Source organism: Stegostoma tigrinum, chromosome 9 (assembly GCF_030684315.1).
Source record: "Stegostoma tigrinum isolate sSteTig4 chromosome 9, sSteTig4.hap1, whole genome shotgun sequence".
NCBI lineage: Eukaryota > Metazoa > Chordata > Chondrichthyes > Orectolobiformes > Stegostomatidae > Stegostoma > Stegostoma tigrinum.
The window spans coordinates 11,900,589-11,914,650 of NC_081362.1; positions in this window are offsets into that span (position 1 = coordinate 11,900,589).

Genomic DNA, 14,062 nt, shown 5'->3' on the forward strand with positions numbered 1-14,062 from the left:
GAAGACCAACTTAGAGCATTCCCTCTTTCCTTCCCTATCATCACTTGGTGCGTCTAAGTTTATAGCAAAAGAGCTTGCCTCAGAAATCATGTGACCTAACACAGAAGCTAATACATAAGCATACCCAGTGGATGATGTGACCCAATGTGGCTGAATTTTTGATTCTATCTCTTTCCTTCTTACTCGGGATATTGGCATGACTGGTAAGCCTGGCATCTGTAGCTCATCCCTACTTGCTTGCTGAGGCTGTTCCAGAGGAAAATCATTGTTCTGTGGGTTTGGAGTCATGTAAAGACCAGCCAGGCAAGGAAGGTAGAATTCCACTTCCTTAAAGAGCATTAGTGAGCTTGATGAGTTTTATAACAATCAACATGGTCACCATTAGATTAGCTTTTAATTCCAGATTTTTCTTATAAAATTGAATTCAAAATTTCACCATCTGCAGTGGTGGGATACGAACCCATGGACCAGCACTTATCCCAGGGGTCTGGATCAATGGTATTATACAGAATCATCATCGTCCCTCTCCCCTTTGACCATCTGCAGTGCTGTGATGCTGGGGATGTTTGAGTGTTAATCCTCACAGTGGACTGACAGGATTTTGCAGAATGATCTCTGGTGATGTTTCTCCAGGGATTCACAATATCTGCTGCACATTGTCTACATCTCTGACACATATCGCGCACATTTCTGGTCACCACACTACCAGAAGGATGTGGATGCTTCAGACGGGGCATAGAAACAGTTTATTTGGGATGTTGCCTGGTATGAGGGATTTTAGCTATGAAGAGAGGTTGGATAGGCTAGGTTTGTTTCCATTGGAAGGCAGGAACTTGAGAGGTGACCTGACAGAAGTTTATAAGTCTGTAAATGGCATGGGTAGAGTGAAAAGTATGAGGGGTTTTCCCAGAGTAGTGGGGTCAATTACTAGGGGACACAGGTTCAAGGTGCAAGGGGAGCACAATGTTTAAAAGAGATGTGCGAGGCAAGTTTTTCACACTAAGGGCGGAACACACACCTGGAACGCGGTGCCAGAGGAGCTGGTGGAAGCAGATACAAGAGCAGCATTTAAGAAGCACCTGGACAAATACATGAATAGGAAGGGAATAGAGGGATATGGATCCTGTAAGTGAAGACAGTTTTAGAGCAGAAGGGAAAAATGTGTTGGAGGGCTAAAGGGCCTGTTCCTGTGCAGTATTGCCCTTTGCACATACTGGAGGGTATACCTTGCTGCTGCTCTGTAGATCATGAGCTTGGTGCTCGGTTTAAGGTTTTCATCATCAAACACCCTTTTCTGCCAAACACTGCACTGGCCACTGGAGGCAATGTTGTTGCAGATATCATCATTTTCTTCATCATCATCATCATCTGTCCTCAATGAAAGCATACTCCAAAAGTATGAGAATTGATCCATGCTCTCAGGTGACTCACTGTGGATCTTGACAGTCAGTAGACAGTGTTGCACATTGGAAGCTAGCTGGAAGGGGGTCTGTGTCTTCTCATTGCTTAGCCTAATATTGGTCCCTTAAACAGCTTGGTGAATGAATCAACAATGGTCTGGTTATTAATGTTTGAGAGGGTGTACCCTCAAGCACATTTACATAAGGCAGCTCAGGTGACAGAGCTGGGGCTGGTTTTGGACAGGAACTGGAGGCAGCACAGTATGAATAGTTTCCCGCTAGTCCTGCAGAGGAGCTCCACTCCGGCAGGAATCTTCATGGATGTGGGGTGCAGTGATGCAGTGAGGAAGATTGAGAAGGGTGTTTATGTGATAACACAGCCTTGCCTGACCCTAGCTTGATCACATCTGTGGTGGATCCTTTGATGATGGGCACAGTTTGCTAGTTTATATCCATTGTGTATTTCAGTGGGCAGGATCTACATTGTTTTTGAATCTGCAATAAGTCATTACTTGGACAGGACAGTACAGATGACAGCAACTCTTCGCCTAAGGCAAGAGAAAGGTTCTTCACAAAGACACAAGGAAAACCAGACATCACTGATGTTGAGAGTTATCTTCATCCTGTATTATGGAGGATTCGTGAATAAATGTTCTTAATCATGGTCCTAAGCCTCACTGATTTCCTTTGTTCCATCTTGAACTGTGTTGGGTTGAATGACCAGAGAAGTGAGTAAAATACTCAAGTGTGCCTTACCACCAACTGTCTCTACTTGAACTATCTCAATGCCACTGATTTGTGCTAAATTTATCAGGCCTTTTATGAAATTCTTGAGCCAGACATAATCCTATAGTTGGCCAGAAAATATTGGAATGAGAACTGCATGAGCTGTTAAGCTTGAACCCTTTATTATTTATGATTCTCTTTCGAGCAGTCTCACTCTGCTGTTGTACATGCATGTGTCAGGCCCAACTGGACAAACTGCACAATGCAATTTTCGATACACTACAACATCTGGAACTAGATAAGCATAAAAGCCCTTCAACTAAGTATGGGAGGAATCAAAGCCATTGTCTCCATTGCTCAGCCCTGACTGATAGCCATTGCTGCTTTCACACTCCTTGGCTGCTATTCCCAAATTTGCAGATGATGCCAAATTGTGAGGGTATGTCATGTAGGTTGTGAGGAGGATGCATTGATACTCTAAAAGAACTTGGACAGGCGGAGTAACTGGGTGACAACATGACCTTTTGGATATAAAGTGATCAAGTTTGACTTCATTTATATTGAGAGGCTGGAAAGAGCACGTGCTGGACGGTTCTGTCACGGAAGCTAGCAGGCACATTCAGAAACAACGCGGACGAGAAATAGCAAGTTGGTGAGCATTTCAAGGGGATTTGAAACCCAAAGAAAGATACTTTGTTGCAGTTGTATAGAATCTTGGTGAGATCACACCTAGAGTATAGAGCACAGTTTCAGTCTCCGTATCTAAGGAAAGATACTCTTGTCATAGAGAGAACACAATTGGAATTCATCCCTGAGATTGTCTTAGGAGGAGAGATTGAAGAAACCTGTGGTGTTTGAAGCCCGGGGCACAATGAAATTTACAAAATTCTTACAGGGTGCGACAGGTGAAATGAAAGTAGGGCAATACCCTTGCGGTGACCCTGGGACCAGAGGGTGTAATCTCAGGATAAAGGGTAGGCCATTTAAAACTGAGATGAGAAGAAATTTATTCACTCAGTGCTCAGTGATTCTTCAGAATTCTCTACCCCTGAAGGCTGTGAATGTTCACTCATTGAGAATATTCAAGATAGAGGTTGGTAGGTTTCTAGAAACTGTTGACATTAAGGGAAATGCGGAAATTAAGTGCAGGAAAGCGACGTTGTAGCAGATGACCAGCCATGACATGGCCAAACAGGATCCACAAACTGACTGGTTAATTCTGTTCGCACATAAAGCTAATACTGACAGTAGGCAATCTTAACATTGATTTGACTCAAAGATGAACAGTTGACCCCATGCCCACACCGTCACCGATTGTCACTTTTTAGGGGCCACTTCACAGGAGTAGTTGGCTTTGGAAGACCAAAGGTGGAGATCAAAGCATGGGAATGCACAAGCTTTGGCATCGACACATAGAATGGACTAGACTTGGCATAAATACAGACAAAAGACTAGACTTGGCCTTGATACACAATGGTCCAGACTTGACATGAGTACAGACAATAGACTAGACTTGGCATCAATACAGAATGATCCAGAAGTGGCACAGTCAGACAATAGACTAGACTTGGCACAGACCGAGAATGAGCATGGCAGAGTTGGAGGATATGACCTGCTGGAAATGAACCAGTGACTGGTATTGGTGGACGAGGAAGCACCACAGCTGTCTGAGATGGAGAAGAATTCTTGTGAAATTGGTTGCTTGGTGCCCCAAGCCCTGACAAACTGCCCACCTCTTTGGTGAGATGAGGCTGTTGCTGCCAATGAAGTAGAAGGTGAAGATTGACGAATGGGGTTTGGGCTCCACAGCAATGGTGTGTCTCAAGATCTGCATGAAGGGTGGGGGGAAATGGGAGTGAAATGGCTTGAACAGTGGTCAAGAGTTGTCCATGGTTTGCATAAGCAGACAGGAGTGACAGTAAGGAACGTGGGTCGGGAGCTAATTGGTTTGTTGAAAAACAGTCACGGTGGCAGATGCCATATTGTACAGCTGGTAAGAAGGAAGACACAACATTACAACTCATAATATTGTGATGGAAAATTGTTAAGGTAAAATTAATGAACAGAATAAACAAAGGATACTGAACATTGGAGTAGGCAGATATTTACAATACCTTGCAATATGCATGTCTCTTTCACTTACAGAAGTCAAATATCTGCTGCAGCCAACCCAATGTGTTAGAGTCAGTTGGGTAGACTGAGTGGGACTCCTGACAAGTGACAGACCGAAAGGCCTACTGGGCGACCAGCTAGATGTCTCTGAGATGCAGGGGATCCAGGTGGCTTTCTCGTTTGTGCTGGTGAGTTGCGGTTGGGGTCAGGGGTAGGTGTCCTTGGTGTTATGCAGCTTCCCACCCCACTGAACCGACAGTGGCAGAGCCTGCGTGTGAATGGTGACTATATGTCCAGCTCCAGTCAGTGGCAAGCTGGCTGTGTGTCAGACAGCGCATTGCTCAGAGACAGACCAGGACACCTTGAGAAGTCATCGCCTCCGAGCAAAATCCTAGTAATGTGTCTTGTGCAACTCTGACCTCCAGGAATAACAAAACCTGTACAATTTCTTTGCAACACACTACAGGCTGAACACACTCTGCAGCAGACCTTTTCTTATTTAAAAGAAAAATTAAGAAGCTGCGCATTTTTGCAACTGAACACAATTATCTGTGTAGTCAAATGTTCAGTGTTGTGCAATCCTTTCATTATTCTATACATTATTTTATCAGGAGGGAAGACTGCCCCTTTGCCATCTGTGAGGAATGAAGTTCAAGAAGGTGTCATGAAGGCGCCCTCGAGTGTCCATTTGTGGAACTCTCAGGAGTGTCAGTCGGTGCCAGGTCAGGAAGTTGGAAACTTGCCCAGACCTCGATTTCTGTGGTGGTGTGAAGGCAGTAGGTATACCCAACCACTCCAAACCCCCAATGCCAACCCTTCTGCCCCTCTGCTACCTTCCCTACTGCATCTCAGAGAGGAAAGTTACCACTCAGATGGAGCGATGCAGACAGATGAGTCAACAAGACTAAGGGATGCGGGCACTTGGCAAGAGGGGCTGACCTGTTGCTACTTTGGCAGACAGTCTGTTTTCAGATGTGCACTACCTTCTTCATGCAAGAAGAAACACTTACATTTATATGGTTCCTAAAATCATGCAGGCAAGATATGCAACAAGTATGCCACAGTTACACTAGTGAGAGACCATGTACAGAGAAAGCAAGCTAATGTTTCAAGTCTAGGTGGCTCTTCATCAGCTCATCTAGACTTGAAACATTAGCTTGCTTTCTCTGCATGGATGTGGCCTGAACTAATGACAAATGGTGTCTTCAGTACGGATTCCAGCTTCTGCGGTAATTTGCTCCGACAGCCCTCATGTTCCTTCTGTTACATGTACCATAACCATGCATTCTTCAGAGTAGGGGCAGAAATATCTGGCAGCTGCTTTAAACATGATTTGAATGTCTCATGTTTCCCCCCTGTGCTGGATTGAACCACCTCACAGATTTTCACAATAAAAACCGAAAGAACTGCGGGTGCTGTAAATCAGGAACAAAAACAGAAGTTACTGGAAAAGCTCAGCAGCATCCGTGAAGGAAAAAAACAGAGTTAATGTTCACCCAAAACATTAGCTGTTTTTGCCTTCACAGATTCTGCCAGACCTGCTGAGCTTTTCCACTCAGAGATAGCAAGAACTGCAGATGCTGGAGTCCGAGATAACACAGCATGGAGTTGGAGGAACGCAACAGACCAGGCAGCATTAGGGGTGCAGGAAAGTTGACATTTTGGGTTGGGACCCTTCTTCAGGAAACTTCATTTTTGTCCCAGATTTTCACTCAAGAACTTTGCCGGAATGCACCAAGTAAAGTGAGAAAATCCTAAAGTGTTTAGTTTCTCCCAGAAAATAAATCTTGCACATGAGGAACAATATGCTGACTTCTAAATCATTGTTGCTACTCCACTGGCAGCTCCTGTTGGATGTGTTTTCCATTTCCACTTCACTGACTGAGGTTGAGTTCACTGTAACATGAATCAATGCTGCCACCAAGTGGTTAACTACTGTAATATGTAAGAAACATCCTCAACCTCACTGCAGTTAAGGCATGGTGTTGATTAAAATTGATGTAGATGGAGAGGGGTGGACAATCATCTACCCTAGTTCCAGAAAGAAGAGTTGGGAACCGCATATGTGCATAGATCACTGTGGAATGGGGAGATCAGCCAAAACGGATAAATGAAAATCTAGGTTCTTAAGATTCCTTAAAGATGTTCAGCAGCACTTGAAGCTGGCATAGAACCTAGGAGCAGGAGTGAAACATCTGGTTCTCAAGCCTCCTCTGACATTCAATAAAATCATAGCCCACCCTCACAGCCTGGTCCACCGCACTAGTCAACCTTCCATCTACTGACACCATCAATATTTCTCACTGCCTTGGGAAGGTAACCAACATAATCAAAGATCCCTCTCAACCCGCTCATAATCTCTTCCAACCTCAGGGAATCTCTCTCCCATTGCAACTCTCTTGTAATCTCTTCGGCCTTGAAACTGCTCGACCATGTCCTGAAGACTCTCCATCTTCGGTCCGCCTCCCCCTCTCTCCCTATTTATTCCAGTTCCCTCCCCCCATCCCCCTCTCTGATGAAGGGTCTAGGCCCGAAACGTCAGCTTTTGTGCTCCTGAGATGCTGCTTGGCCTGCTGTGTTCATCCAGCCTCACATTTTATTATCTCATAATCTCTTCCACCCTCTTCAAGCGGGAAGAAGATACAAAAGCTTAAAAACATGCATCAACAGGTTCAAGAACAACTTCTTCCCGCTGCTCTGAATGGACCTGTCAAATTTATATTTAACATTGATCTCGCTCTTTGTGCATCTTCTCTGTGTCCATAACATTGTAGAGAACTCTGTTCTATTACCCTAATGCACTTTGTATGGTATGATCTGCCTGTACTGCATGAAAAACAGAACTTTTCACTCCACCCAGGTACATGTGACAATAATAAATCAAATCATATCAAATATTCTCACTTTCTCCCCATACCCTTTGATGCATTTCAAATCTAAAAAGTTATCTATCTCTGTCTACCTGTAACCTAGCCTCCAAAGCTTCAGACAGAGAATTCCACAAGCTCACTTCTCTTTGACTGAAGAAATTGTTCCCCATCTCCTTCCCAAATGGTCCAACCAATCCTAAAACTACTTTCCCTGGTTCTCAATTCCTCAGCCAGGGAAAGCATCCTTCCTGCATCTAAAATAAGCACAAAGTACTGTGATGCGGCGAATCTGGGCAGAGTATGCCGGAGAAATTCAGCAGAACATGGCAACTTCTGGAGAAAGTAAAGAAGAGTTAATGTTTAGACCCTGTGATCTTCTTTTAGAACCACAGAAGCAGTTTCTGTTGCTGTGTTGGCAGGAATAGACTGTGGCATTGATAAATTTAGGTCAGTATATACCCTATCACCAACATGCTGTCATTAGACATAGAACATAGAACAATACAGCACAAAACAGGCCCTTCGGCCCTCGATGTTGCGCCGACCTGTGAACTAATCTAAGCCCTTCCCCCTACACTATCCCATCATTATCCATCTGCTTATCCAAGGACTGTTTAAATGCCCTTAATGTAGCTGAGATAACTACATTGGCAGGCAGGGTGTTCCTCACCCTTACCACTCTCTGAGTAAAGAATCTGCCTCTGACATCTGTCTTAAATCTATCACCCCTCAATTTGTAGCTATGCCCCCTCATACAAGCTGACATCATCATCTTCGGAAAAAGACTCTCTCTGTCCACCCTATCTAATCCTCTGATCATCTTATATGTCTCTATTAAATCCCCTCTTAGCCTTTTTCTCTCCAATGAGAACAGACCCAAGTCCCTCAGCCTTTCTTCATAAGGCCTTCGCTCCAGACCAGGCAACATCCTGGTAAATCTCCTCTGCACCTTTTCCAGTGCTTCCACATCCTTCCTGTAATGGGGCGACCAGAACTGCACGCAATATTCCAAGTGTGGCCGCACTAGCGTTTTGTGCAGTTGCAGCATGACATCATGGCTCCGGAACTCAATCCATCTACCAATAAAACCTAACACACCGTAAGCCTACTTAACAGCACTATCAACCTGGGTGGCAACTTTCAAGGATCTATGTACATGGACACCAAGATCCGTCTGCACATCCAGGGGTCATTGTATTCACTCAAAGTACTGTTTGGGAACAAACTGGCTACTCACTGTCGAATCCATCTGCATTTCATCTCACTGAAAACATCCCTTATTTGTGTCTGAGATAGTAAGAACTGCAAATGTTTGAGTCTGAAGCAGGGTCCTGACCTGAAACATCAACTTTCCTGCTCCTCTTTTGCTGCCTGGTCTGCTGTGTTCCTCCAGTTCCACGCTGTGTTATCCCTTATTTACCTCTATTGTCAAGTAAATGCTCACAAATAGACCATAGGTTTGATGTATAATTATTAGCTACTTTTGTAATACATAAGTAAGCAATGTGATACTTCTAATCGCTGAAGGCGGGAGTTGAAGGTCATTTTTGTTCCAAGGTTAACTGTTACTGGAAGCATTTAAGCCGTTGTAAAATCAAGAAGCCCTCTCAAGATCTTGAAATGTTCAAGTTACATCAAAACTATGTGAAGCTGAAGTGTTCTTGTAAATGTTCCTGACATGTTATTTTACATTACATGCGCATAAATTGCATGTATAAGGCAAGATGTAGCTAAATGATATATAACACAGGGTGCCTGAAGGAGTGTGATTGAACGATGTTGATTGTTGACTGCTCGTTCAATATTGTGGTATAATTTAATATATTACAACACCGTTGATTTTAGGGTGTGGACTTTGAATTCGTGGCACGTGCGTTTAAGTCTGTTTTTGTGAGTGGGCTAACTATTTAACTAATCCTGGAAAATATCCTCTAACCATTGTGAGAAAGGGAAGTCTAGGGTGATGATGGGAATTCTCTTACTTTGGGAAGTTTATGAGCAGACACAGTAAACATTGAGGAGCATTAGTTTGCTTTTGGTTTAGAAGGATCAGGAGATTTCTTTAAGTAGAAAAATATTCCACAAGTTGAAAAGCTTCTGTTTATGCTTTTCATTTTGCAGCGGTCCTGGCGGAAATTAGCTGTGTGAAAGATTCTGCTAAAGAAAGGAATTGGTTCAGAACATTAGAAACAATATGACCTCAGGGTAGGAGTTTTAGTTTGAATATTCCAGACCAGAAATGCCTGATTAAAACTCTAAAGGGGTCATTCTAACTTGAGAGGGTCTAAGTTCATTTGTGTGACTGATCAAGAAAAAGGTGGCAAAACCCTCAAGACCAGGGATTGAAAGGATCAATTAAGTTAAATCTAAAGATGTGATATCGAAGGGAAATCTCTCTGGTATTTGAGTACTGTAATATGACAGTGTTGGGATAGATGGGACTTTTTTTCCATTGTGTTTCTAATCTTATTGTGCTACTTTGATTTATCCCATTTTGTCTTCATTTACTTTGTGTGATATCCTTCTGTTTTATTGTTAAGACCAAAACTGCAAAATTTCATGCTTGTGTTTCAGAGTAGGACTACCTCTTTAATTAAGAAAAAAATCTGTCAAGCTTTCTTTCAGTCAGCAATTTGACTTGTCCAGTAATAACATCAGGTGGGATCATAACAATATTCAAAACAAGATTGGTTTTGCCTTGTGATAATGGGAACTGCAGATGCTGGAGAATTCCAAGATAATAAAATGTGAGGCTGGATGAACACAGCAGGCCAAGCAGCATCTCAGGAGCACAAAAGCTGACGTTTCGGGCCTAGACCCTTCATCAGAGAGGGGGATGGGGAGAGGGAACTGGAATAAATAGGGAGAGAGGGGGAGGCGGACCGAAGATGGAGAGAAAAGAAGATAGGTGGAGAGAGTAGAGGTGGGGAGGTAGGGAGGGGATAGGTCAGTCCAGGGAAGACAAACAAGTCAAGGAGGTGGGATGAGGTTAGTAGGTAGATGGGGGTGCGGCTTGGGGTGGGAGGAAGGGATGGGTGAGAGGAAGAACCGGTTAGGGAGGCAGAGACAGCTTGGACTGGTTTTGGGATGCAGTGGGTGGGGGGGAAGAGCTGGGCTGGTTGTGTGGTGCAGTGGGGGAAATGGAGACGAACTGGGCTGGTTTTGGGATGCAGTTGGGGAAGGGGAGATCTTGAAACTGGTGAAGTCCACATTGATACCATTAGGCTGCAGGGTTCCCAGGCGGAACATGAGTTGCTGTTCCTGCAAACTTCGGGTGGCATCATTGTGGCACTGCAGGAGGCCCATGATGGACATGTCTTCTAAAGAATGGGAGGGGGAGTGGAAATGGTTTGCGTCTGGGAGGTGCAGTTGTTTGTTGCGAACTGAGCGGAGGTGTTCTGCAAAGCGGTCTCCAAGCCTCCGCTTGGTTTCCCCAATGTAGAGGAAGCCACACCGGGTACAGTGGATGCAGTATACCACATTGGCAGATGTGCAGGTGAACCTCTGCTTCATGTGGAATGTCATCTTGGGGCCTGGGATAGGGGTGAGGGAGGAGGTGTGGGGCAAGTGTAGCATTTCCTGCGGTGCAGGGGAAGGTGCTGGGTGTGGTGGGGTTGGAGGGCAGTGTGGAGCGAACAAGGGAGTCACGGAGAGAGTGGTCTCTCCGGAAAGCAGACAGGGGTGGGGATGGAAAAATGTCTTGGGTGGTGGGGTCGGATTGTAAATGGCGGAAGTGTCGGACGATGATGCGTTGTATCCGGAGGTTGGTAGGGTGGTGTGTGAGAATGAGGGGGATCCTCTTTGGGCGGTTGTGGCATCCCTCACACCCCGCCCCCACAACAACCGCCCAAAGAGGATCCCCCTCGTTCTCACACACCACCCTACCAACCTTCGGATACAACGCATCATCCTCCGACACTTCCGCCATCTACAATCCGACCCCACCACCCAAGACATGTTTCCATCCCCACCCCTGTCTGCTTTCCGGAGAGACCACTCTCTCCGTGACTCCCTTGTTCGCTCCACACTGCCCTCCAACCCCACCACACCCAGCACCTTCCCCTGCACCGCAGGAAATGCTACACTTGCCCCACACCTCCTCCCTCACCCCCATCCCAGGCCCCAAGATGACATTCCACATGAAGCAGAGGTTCACCTGCACATCTGCCAATGTGGTATACTGCATCCACTGTACCCGGTGTGGCTTCCTCTACATTGGGGAAACCAAGCGGAGGCTTGGGGACCGCTTTGCAGAACACCTCCGCTCAGTTCGCAACAAACAACTGCACCTCCCAGACGCAAACCATTTCCACTCCCCCTCCCATTCTTTAGATGACATGTCCATCATGGGCCTCCTGCACTGCCATAATGATGCCACCCGAAGTTTGCAGGAACAGCAACTCATGTTCCGCCTGGGAACCCTGCAGCCTAATGGTATCAATGTGGACTTCACCAGTTTCAAGATCTCCCCTTCCCCTACTGCATCCCTAAACCAGCCCAGTTCGTCCCCTCCCCCCACTGCACCACACAACCAGCCCAGCTCTCCCCCCCCACCCACTGCATCCCAAAACCAGTCCAACCTGTCTCTGCCTCCCTAACCGGTTCTTCCTCTCACCCATCCCTTCCTCCCACCCCAAGCCGCACCCCCAGCTACCTACTAACCTCATGCCCACCTCCTTGACCTGTTTGTCTTCCCTGGACTGACCTATCCCCTCCCTACCTCCCCACCTACACCCTCTCCACCTATCTTCTTTACTCTCCATCTTCGGTCCGCCTCCCCCTCTCTCCCTATTTATTCCAGCTCCCTCCCCCCATCCCCCTCTCTGATGAAGGGTCTAGGCCCGAAACGTCAGCTTTTGTGCTCCTGAGATGCTGCTGGGCCTGCTGTGTTCATCCAGCCTCACAGTTCATTATCTTGGTTTTGCCCTGTGTTGACTTCCTGTTTGCTGCCACCTTTTTATCGGCTTTTATTTGCATGCTCATGCCAAGCCACAAGGTGGCAGCACACACTTGGTGCATTCATGATGCAATGTGACATCAGGCGAACACAAGTTGTAAATTTGAAGGAATGTCTTGAAAAGAATGAAGAGGAGCTACAGAAGCAGAAAAGCTTTCATAGGGAATTCCAGAACTTGCAGCCCAGAATGCTCTTTACCACTTCTTACAGATGCACCACAGCAAGTATCCCATCTGGTTGCATCACTGCTTGGTTTGGCAACTGCTCTGCTCTAACACTGCAAGAAATTACAAAGAGTTGTGAACATAGCCCATTCCATCATGCAAACCAGCCTTCCATCTGTTGACACCATCTACACTTTTTGTTGCTTTAGAAAAACAACCAACATAACCAAAAACGCCTTGCGTCAGTGATAATGGGAACTGCAGATGCTGGAGAATCCACGATAACAAAGTGTGCAGCTGGATGAACACAGCAGGCCAAGCAGCATCTCAGGAGCACAAACGCTGACGTTTCAGGCCTGAAATGTCAGCCTTTGTGCTTCTAAGATGCTGCTTGGCCTGCTGTGTTCATCCAGCTTCACACTTTGTTATCAAAGACCCCTTGCATCCCAGTTCTACTCTCTTCCATTGGGCAGAAGATATAAAAGTTTGAAAACATGTACCAATAGATTTAAGAAAAGCTTCTTCCCTGCTGTTGCCAGACTTATGAATGCACCTCTCATATATTAGAGTTGATCTCTCTCTCTCTCTGCACCTTCTCTCCAGCTGTAACACTGCATTCTGCATTCTGTTGTATGACCGTGATGTACTTTTGTAACGTATGATTGGCCTGGTTAGCACGCAAAACAATACTTTTCACTGTAGTTGAACTTACATCCATCACACTTCCAGGAAGTGCATTCACAATGGGTCAAGTTTTTTTCTCATCTCACATTTACTTCCTGTTGTCAAACACTTCAAATCTATGCCGTTTGGCTCTCAATCCTTTTTACAAGTGAGAACAGTTTTCTCCTTACCTAAGCTTCCAATCTCTGCTTTCTACGGTTGAATGCCTAGGACCAAAGGGCATAGTCTCAGAATGAAGGAGATGCTAATTTAACAATGAGATGAGGAAGAATTTATTCCCTCCGAAGCTAAGGGTCTTTGGAACCCCTTGATTCCAAGACCAGAGGAGCAGTGGCCTTGTGTATATCTAACGCTGAGATAGATAGATTCTTGATCAGAAGAGGAATCAAGGATTATGAGGAAAGGGAAGGAAAGTGGATGCGCGGAATCTCAGATCAGCCATGTACCTATTGAATAACAGCACTGGCTCAAGGGGCTGAATAGCCTGTTTCTAGAAGTCCTATAGTATTACCAAGTATGACAGAAGGCACAGAACAGGTTTCTTTACTAAATTACTATTTTTTACAAGCGATTAGACTCGAGCTACAGGGAAACAATTGTTAGCCTTTATCCTATAACTGTACTAATTAAAGTCGTAATTCTATCCTAGCCATGCCTTACATATGCACATATACACAGAGGAAAAAATGTGTGTTGTGGACAGTTGGAAAGACTGGAAAGGCAGTTCAGTTCTTCCTGACAACAAGGCTTGCTGAGATGATTCATATGATTCTTGTGCTGGTCAAAATGCTACTTTTCAGCCATCTTTCTCTGGATTATTCCACTGGTTTTCAAGAGGCACAGGGTGACGTGTTCACTGGTAAAAGGTTTCCGATTTATCAGTTAAAAGAAACAGCTTACAGCAATTACTGAAAGACCTTCAGGCTTTAAAGGGATTTTAGTACAGAGAACAGAGAGAGCTCCTGAGCAGCCGGAGATCTGCTATCTTGTCTGTATCTTGTTCATAACCTCAAGTTGTTCATTTCCCCGAGCCAATCTCATTGTTACTGGTAAGCAGAAGGCTTTAGTGATCAATAACCAGTCACTAATCCACAGGTCAATCAGCTACCCAAGCCAGCCAAAGCTCCATCTGTACATAACTCCTCAGCT